Raw genomic sequence first — 9,416 nt, 5'->3', positions numbered from 1 at the left:
CGGTTTTCTACGAAGGTGTCGAAGCTACGAAGGTGTCGAGATTATTTTCACGGAGTCTACCTCCATTCTGTTAGCGTGATGGCGTTTTCTAGAGGAAGAACTTCTCTCCAACAGGGAAGAGCCATCTGCTAGTAGTTGCCGAAGTTCTCCGCCGCGAAATCTTGCAAGCCTGCCACGACGAAGCCACTTCGGGCCACCTTGGTTACACGCGAACACTAGCACGAATCAAACAAAGCTACCACTGGCCTAGGCTCGCAGAAGAGGTGAAGCACTACTTGAGGACATGCCTTGAGTGTCAGCGACGCAAAGCACCACCGACTAAACCCGCTGGGCTATTGCACCCCGTTCCGGTACCCGAAACGCCGTTTGCTCAAATTAGCATTGACCTCCTGGGCCCCTTTCCACTATCTGACAGCGGCAACAGATGGGTCATAGTCGCGACGCACTACCTAACCCGATATGCGGAAACCAAGGCAATTCCGAGTGGCACGGCAGCTGAAGCAGCACGATTCTTTATCGAGAACATTGTCCTCAGACACGCTGCTCCAGCGATCATCATAACGGACAAAGGAGCCGCATTCACAGCTGAGCTTCTCCACATTGTGCTCACGCTGAGTGGCACAGCCCATAGGAAGACGATGGCCTATCATCCACAAACAAATTGGCTTACCGAGCGCCTCAACAAGACTATCGCAGACATGCTTTGCATGTATGTCGATGTAGAGCCCAAGAACTGGGACACAATCGTACCATACGTCACATTCGCATACAATACGGCACGCCCAGAAACAATGAAAATGACACCATTCACTATGGTCCATGGTCGAGAAGTCACTACAATACTTGACGCTATGCTGCCTCATGACTGCAATGGTTCGGATGCGGATGCCGCAGATTTCACTGAACGCGCTGAGGAAGCACGACAGCTCGCCCGCGTAAGGATAACTAATCAGAAAGAACGCGACGCACGACGCTACAATCTCCGCCACCAATTTGCCGCTTATACACCCCGGGAAAGAGTCAGGAGTCAGGATTTGTTCTCCCGTCCGACACCGAGGGCTCTAGGAGAAACTTCTACGCCGGTACTTCGGTCCATACAAGGTTCTGCGCCGTATTAGCGACGTGACCTACGAGGTTGTTGGTGACGGTTCATGCTGCTCGAAACGCCGTCAACAGGTGCCTGAGGAAGTGCACGTAGTGCGCATGAAGCCATATCATTCCGAGTGAAGTGGACACACCGCCAAGCTGATCACTACGAGTCTATCCGCCACGATTTGATCAGCATCGGGGCGATGCTCGCTCTGGAGGGAGGGTAATGCCGCGTCGGTATTCGCGCACAAGTGCACCCTGGCGCCGACAAAGACCACTACCGGCTGATCGAGATTCCGGAAGGCATCAAGAGAAGAAGAAAACGTTCTTGTTGTTGGCGCCTCTCTGGTATCTTCTCCCGAGTACGGCGCGGTGCTTCTATAATAAAGCCCCTGAGCTTTGTGTATCGCGACAGCATGCAATAAAAGTTATTATTGCGTTTATTACACACTAGAAATATTTATTGCGAACATTTTTCCTCAGGTACGAGGGTTGATTGCAAGTATTCTATTTGGTCACTAAGGACGCAATTGCAGTTAACATAAAGAGGGATTGTGTAACAACAGCATGGCGGTGTCACACAAATCTAGGCAGGCCTGATTGATTTCTAGAAACCCTCACGCTGTTATACAAAAGTACATGCAATAAATCATTAGTTACAACTAATTTCAAATTATTTCTAATTGTTGATGCGATATACAGGATGCCGCAACTATCGTGCACCGAATTTTTAAAATATGCAAATGCCGCATAGGTGGACAGAACCAAGGCAGTGTTGTTTGCGGTCGCTTAGAGATACTCAGATAATTTTTTGCATTCCCGCTAAGTCCATAATTAGTCGTAATTATTTAATCAACCTCTCAATTGCTATATTTAGATGAAAAGTCTCAATGAGAAATATGTAGAGCAACATGAAAAACTCCCGATAAAGCTTGCTGTTGCTCAATACGTGCAACATAAAAGTGTTTTTCTGAGCGTGAAGAAAGCCCGCGAATAAACGCTATATTGCCACGCGAGTGGCCGCTCGAGGCACTTTGCATATATTTGCGGGCTTCTTTCACGCTCGAAAAAGTATTGTCGTTGAAAATAAAAGTAGAACCATTGCATTCTACCGTTGCTAACACAAGCGGCAGAAATTTGAAGAAAAGTAAACTAGCTAGAGAACAAGTTAAGGACCGCGCAAAGAGCGATGAAACGAAAACTTTTAGGTTTGACGTTAAAATCCAGGCAGAGAGCGGTGTGGATCGAGACCAAAGAAGGATAGCCAATATTCAAATGGAAATTAAGTGAAAAATTGGAGCTCGGTAGCCCATGTAATTCACATGGTACATAATTAGTGGCCCATTAGAGTTACCGAATTAGCGCCAAGGGAAAGGAAGCGCAGCGAAGACGACAGAAATTCGGGTGGAGTGATGAAATTCGAAATTTGCAGGCGGATATGTAATCAGCTAGCGCAAGCAGGGGCAATTGGAGATTGCTGGAGAGGCCTTCGCTTCTCATTTGGGCATAAAAATAGTTTGATGCTAAACATGATGCAATTTATCGACAATAATATTGGGCCAGGGATAGAACCTCGTGGAAGATCGTATTTTAAGGGACCTACCTTTGGTCTAATCTGATTAATTTGCGTGTACATTAAGCTGTTTGTTAAGTAGCTTTTTATTGTTTGCAGTAATCGTGCCCTAATAATGTATACTTGTAAATTATCCTAAAATCTTTTATGTTTTAAGACGTGGAACGCTTTCCTAAAGTCCAAAAGCCATCAGAGAGGAAGCACTTTCTGCTCTAGTAGGTCGGTTGCAATGTTCCACAGCTGGCATACCCTGATAAACTTGCGCGCGCCATCTCACTCGGCAGATTAGTGCGCGGGAATCAGAGGCGAGAGTCGGATGACGGGCCTCGAATGACGACCATGCAGCGACCACACCGCTGATGCCAACATGAGTATATAAACAACAGTTCAATTTAGTCGGCACAGCCAGCCCCGCCGGCGTAGGAGGTTAGATAGATAGATAGACCGATAGATAGATAGATAGATAGATAGATAGATAGATAGATAGATAGATAGATAGATAGATAGATAGATAGATAGATAGATAGATAGATAGATAGATAGATAGATAGATAGATAGATAGATAGATAGATAGATAGACTGTAGAAATTTTCCGTCATCATACGGAGGACTTGCACGTAAAAGTGCGGAAAATGTGTCGTTCTCAAAAAAAAAAAAACTGCCGGTAAAATGCGGAAATGCTCCCCGTTTTAAGTTTTCCGGACATTTCACCCGTAATAATACAGTGGCGGCACTGTTCTGCACGGAACGGACACAATTCCATATCTGTGCTATGTGAACATCCGTATTTTTTGTGAGGAAAGGTATGGACGTTGTTGAATGAGCACTTGTACTCACTGAGCTTTATCTAACAATATTTTATTGAACATGCAAACTCTACGAATTATGAAGAGACGTAGAATGTGTGAGAGCAATAGCATTCTGCCCAAATTTGAATAATGATGGTATGTTTAAATATATGTTTTCGCACGCTCTATTCCGGTCGTAGTTGGCCGCGCACACGGGCCTTGTGACGATGATTATAAGCTCAAATATGTGCGTGCACTGGTAATGTTTTCACATTATTTGGTGTGAACGCTTTCCAATTTATAATACACGATATATGTTTAAGTGAACAAAGAACGGTGCGCATACGTGCCCATGTAAACAAACTTGCGCAGCTCAGATGCTCGTGCACACTAGCAATCAGTGCAGAAACTCTGTGAGTGGTATAATAACCGTAATTGCGTTTACAATTAGTAACAAATCGTCTCGCAGAGAATTGGCAGCCTATAGATCCAAGTACTACGGCAGATCAAATTTTCGAATGCCAGAAACAACCCAAGAGTAAAATAGCTTTACTGAACTATACAGAAGTTGCATATGATTTCAACCTCCCCAAACTGGTTCAAAATTTATCATCTCTGTGAATAACTGTCCTTTCATTAACACACCACAATTACTGATAATCTGCACTGTTTATGTGTTGTCAATGCTTACGGTAAGCATTGACGATCGCAAGCATTTGGCATGCTTCATTTGTAAACAAGACCAGCGAGCACGCACGTCCTTGTACGGCACAATAAAGTTCGCGAACATGCACCGATATGTACAGTGGTGAGCACCGTTAGGGTGAACACCTCATCAGTATTCACGAGCCTACAGCAGTTAATGTTTAGCACAAAATAATAAAAAAATATTATTTGCTTTATCGGCAGCATCATTAGGCGTTGTATTCGGCACATTTCCCCCCTGAAGTAGAAGGCACTCGCATGTTGAAGTTATATCAACTAGAATACTAATGAGGTGTTCACCCTAACAGTGCTCACCACTATACTGTGTGCCGACTACGCGATGGGGACCGAAGATGAGGAACCGAGTACTGTGGGTATTAATAATAATAAAAAAAGAACTACCCAGAGCCATGTTGCCGTAGAGATTACCTTCATTTCTTTTTGACCCAACATGCAACGCCATTTGTCCCATGAGCTTTTATAACATTGGGAAATGTTTAGACATAACTCATTACATACCCGTTCATTACACGCCCCAACGAGCCCAAATTAGCACTGTAGTAGACGCATTGCAGTGTGCCACATTACAACACAGGGGTTTGCCATCCCCAGTAGGAAACCGGACGCTCGTCTGGTTGACCTGCCTGCGTTTCCTTTCCTAGCTTTCTCTACCTCTTTGTGCGAAATGCACTACCTTGTAGGAGAGAAAGCGTTATCCTCTTTCAGAGTTAAATTATTTGTCGCATAGTTATTTTACTGTTCCAGCAACCATCGCATAAACTGGAAAATGAAACCGATTCTGATTTGTTGTCCATGCTCACAGAGCGCGGCACCACGTGGCACCGTGCGCTGCGATTCCGATCTCGAAGGATCTAACACGCGGTTGACGAAGCTGCAAATGTGTAGTGAGCCAGCTTTTATCGTTAATGTTGTACAGATTGTTAGTTTACCGTAAATATGTCTTGATTTGTACTCAAGAGTGGAGCAAGGCCCCAAGGAACAGAGATTGACGCATTGAGAGCGAAGAACATAAGCGATTGATGGTCACGCTGCTTGACTCTCGGCATGTTCGAATTGGCAAAGTTCCGAATTTGTCTCCGTGTGATATGCCCTTGTGGGCTCGTAATGTGCCGTCATAGCGCGGAGATATTTGCGCTGAATGTGTTTCGCTTCCTGTATAAAGCTCTGGACGCAGCGGCATCGAAGAAGTCCTGCGTTCAGGTGCACGTATGGGCCTCTTGCGCTGGAGTTTGAGGTATAGTAGCGGCGCCTGGTGGCGGCGAGAAACGTTATCTGGGTAGTACCAGCTTGGGTGGTATTGAGCCCTGGCTCTGGCGAAGCACCTTTCTAGCCCGAGTTTTGCGATGATTCACACTTTTTCTGCCCTTTTGCGAGTGCGAAAAGGCTCGTCACTTCTCACAGACCACACCACGAGCAGGCCGCAGCCTAGTTTTATGAAAACGGACTCACCTTGTGCCATGGAAAGTATTGCTGGAAGCCGAAAGGATCCGCGACGCCGATCCGGAGAGACCTAGCTCAGCCTTGATAAATCGTCACTGTCGTTACTGCTGCGTCGTGGGCTGCCAAGAGTAAGAAGGCCTCAATCTCAACATCAGATTCTACCGTTTTCTTTCATAGCCTCACGCAGCGGAGCGTCGGGCGCGCTGGATAACTTCACTAGCTACCCCACTGCGAGCAGCACAGGTTTTAGAGTTAAATGTGCTCATCCTTGACCTCAAACCAGCACGTTGAGGCAGCTCAGCAAGGCAGTATTCATTACAGCACACCGTTGTTCGAGCGCTGTCATTAAAGGCTACATCAAGCGAGCAGTGCATGATCTCGCGCTGCAGCACACGATTCGCACGTCCGTTACTGCGCGCTCAAATGCATTGCATCAGTTATTTATCACTTGCTAAAGGGACAGATGGCCGCTACTACAGCGCAGGCATAACTACTTCTCTAGCGGCATGCAGTCAACAAAGATTGCAGGAGGCCCGCCGTTTTGCGGCATTCTGAAAAACCGCTACCGTCGCGGCGTGTATACGATTGTGCGCTCGGGCAGTTTGTACATCGCGGCATGCTGAAAGACCGCTGCCGTCGCGGCGCGTACCGTCGTGCGCTCGAGCAATTCCGTACACATGATGTCTGCTTATGGCTGCTGTGAATTCATTTACAGCAACATTTCCTCGCGTTTGTGCGGCTGAATAAAGTAGCGTGCAAACCTTACCTGAAGTTCAACTTCGTACGCCACTCGCTTCACTTGCGATTGACACCGCGCATAAACTGCGCCGCTTATTTCTTGAATGGCCTACACGTATTCGTGGTTGCATAATTCCTTGTCTTTACGCAGCGTGCCACCCCTGAAAAAATATTCGGCGCCCGATATTCACTGCAGGCCGTGGTACAACACAACCAAAAGTGGCGGGTCTATATCGTAAACATGCTTTCCGAAGCAAACGACCGAGCTTGGTACTACCACGCTCAAGGCAAAGGGCACTCTTTAGCACCATTTTCGCAGCGCCCCCTGGGCAAAGTAGGAGCCCCATGGGCTTGGATACGCGATAGCCTGCCCTCAACGGATGTTCAACAGTCTACGCGCGCTCTAACTTGCTCACTAAGTAAGCCCGTTGTAATTTTATCTGTTTGCTTTGCATAGCGTAGGTGTTAAAATGATGTGTCGTAAGCCGGCGTCGCGATCATAAATATTGTTTCAAAAAGGCCATGAAACGGCTTCTTAGGGCAAAAAGGACGCGTGCATTGGAAAAAGGATCACCAATAAATTTAGGTTGATCTCCATGGTAGCGCGATCGACCAGATCGCGATCGAAATTTTCCATGTGTTGATTATAACCTCTTGCTCACTTGCGTTAAAAACGAAGAATAAAAGTGCATTGAATTGCGCACATAACTTGTATTGCCGCTTGTACTAGCTGGCTTCAGAGCATACTCTGTATCCGATCATCTAAACGTTCGAGCTAATAGCAGTGCTTCACTACGTGTGATGGTTACTTTTCTGCTTGCATGCGCTTTTTTATTGCAGTGACAAAAAATATTGTTAGCTTTGCTGTGTCTTTCTTTGGTGCAACTGACTTCGGTACAGCAAGGCGTTTTGCTTCGAATGATGCCTGGGCAGTCAAGCGATTTGTGTCAGTGAGCTAACTAGTAATGTTGCATCGGTTGCAAAACAAAAAGAACAAAGAGCGAAAGAAAAAAATGGTCATAGCAGTGAAGCAAATGTAATCATCATCGACTGTATATTATAAATACTTCAGTTGAATTGCTTAGGCGGTGGGTAGATATGCATGAAAACCAGAGGACTGCGTTGATACTTTGCAGGCCCAAGGTTACATAACATTACTAATTTATCATTTTTATTCGCTGAAAGGCTAGTTGCTGTTGTCCTGCTGAAGCTGAGGTTTTCTGCCTGCCAAGTGTCCATGTCTCTCAAGTTGCAGTATTATTGCCCTCAAAGTGAGTGCATTTTTTTCTCTCAGCTTTTTACTAGCTGGATCATCACCATCCACATAGCTGTGTAGGTGAGCACTGTTCGCGAGACATTGGAGTGCTATGTGCTTCCACGCATTATTTTCTGTTTCGTTTTTGCATCACGTCACATTATAGTCGACATATATACTTTGGTTCTTTTCTCTGGGAGCCCCATTGGCAACCCCCCTCCCTCGTGCTGTTATTTTGGTTGCAACATTTATGTGCAAAGATGCTATGGATGACCAGTGCTCCAAGTTCCATTTTATTGCAAAGTAAGCTACAACTACCCGAAGAATTCTGTATAGCAGAAAACCAAAGTTGAACTGCCAAACACTACCAAGCAGCCTCAGAGTACAGTCTCAAGTGGATAGATTTTATTGGTCATGTAGAGGCGCACAGCATACCTCTTTATTACTTGCCGAACAGGTAACCTGTGAGGAAAATGAGTATTTACGTAGCTTCAGCCATGTGCAATCGGTCATTGTTCCCGCCCTCGGCAGTTGTGGATGATTATCACGCCATTTCTTTTTCTAACTCATTTTACTTATTGCAGAAGGATTACTGTATGTAAACGGAGACAACGAATCACATGGGCAATGAGAAGCCAACAACGTCTTAACTTGGGACATTGATTGTGCAGTTTATGGCTCAGAATAAGTAGAAATATGCCTTAAACACTTTTAAATGTTGCTTGACACAAGGCTAAAGCATACACTAGCCGTACTTGCCTGCTGTAGCTTGGCGCCAAATAAATTCCCAGTGTTTTTTAGCTTTCCAGTGTATACTTCTCTTCATACATTCTGTCAGAGGGCTGGTAACATGTTTCTTATTTTTAGCAGCCGGCTAGCCCATCTTGTAAAGGCTGTAAAAATGTGCCAACTATATTCTTTAACCGATTTGCTATAATGTGCCTGCACTCCGCTTAGAAAACTAAAGCCATAGAACCAGCACAGTGACGTGACTTTCGGTTCGCATGTCACGGGTTAAGAAAAGGAAGGTGGGAGCAGTTGCCAGTGTTCCAACTCGAAAGCAAACCCAGTATAGAAGGGTGCACACCACTGACCTCTACTATAGGGAGCTGGATGGTGCATTGAGCGCCCTCGACTGAAGCCAACCTGCTCCCGGATGTTGGCTGTTTACGACTTTGCAGTGGCACTTCACCTGCACGGGACGGCGGCATTTCTACCCTTAAAATACCTTCTTGTTGTGCCGCACACTATCGAAGTAGGCCGGAGTAGTTTTTCAGAAGATGTCCAGAATTTTCCATCGCAGTGCCGACGGCATTGCTAGCATGAGTGCTCAAAACACTGGTGAATGAGAAAACACTTTATGTAAGAAAAACACTATCGCATACGGGTAGAGATTATCGTAAGAGCTCTTACCAGACATGTAGAGTCGTCTCCTGAAATGCAGAAAACTACGAAGACAAATGTTTACGGCAGCAATACTATGTGAATGCGTGTACTATTAAGTGCAACATACACCATGTTTTCGGGAAAAGCCGCTGCATGACACCACATTTCCGCCGCTTTCACCTGCGCCTGCCTGGCTTGGCGAGTGGCGAAGCGGCAACCAGCAAAACATAGCAGTGATCAGTGGTGCACACCGTATTTTGTGCCCCCTTTCTCGACGCCAGGTGAACACCTGGCAACTGTTTCCAAAGCAGAAAAACTAAGGGCAAGGTCTCTGAACATATTGCATTGTAATGTGGCTGGTGCTGGGGCATAGCAAGTACTGTGACATTGTATATTTACACGAGGCAACCTAGGAGCTCA

The sequence above is a fragment of the Dermacentor silvarum genome, chromosome 8 (assembly GCF_013339745.2).
Source record: "Dermacentor silvarum isolate Dsil-2018 chromosome 8, BIME_Dsil_1.4, whole genome shotgun sequence".
Lineage (NCBI taxonomy): Eukaryota > Metazoa > Arthropoda > Arachnida > Ixodida > Ixodidae > Dermacentor > Dermacentor silvarum.
This window is presented reverse-complemented; position numbering follows the sequence as displayed.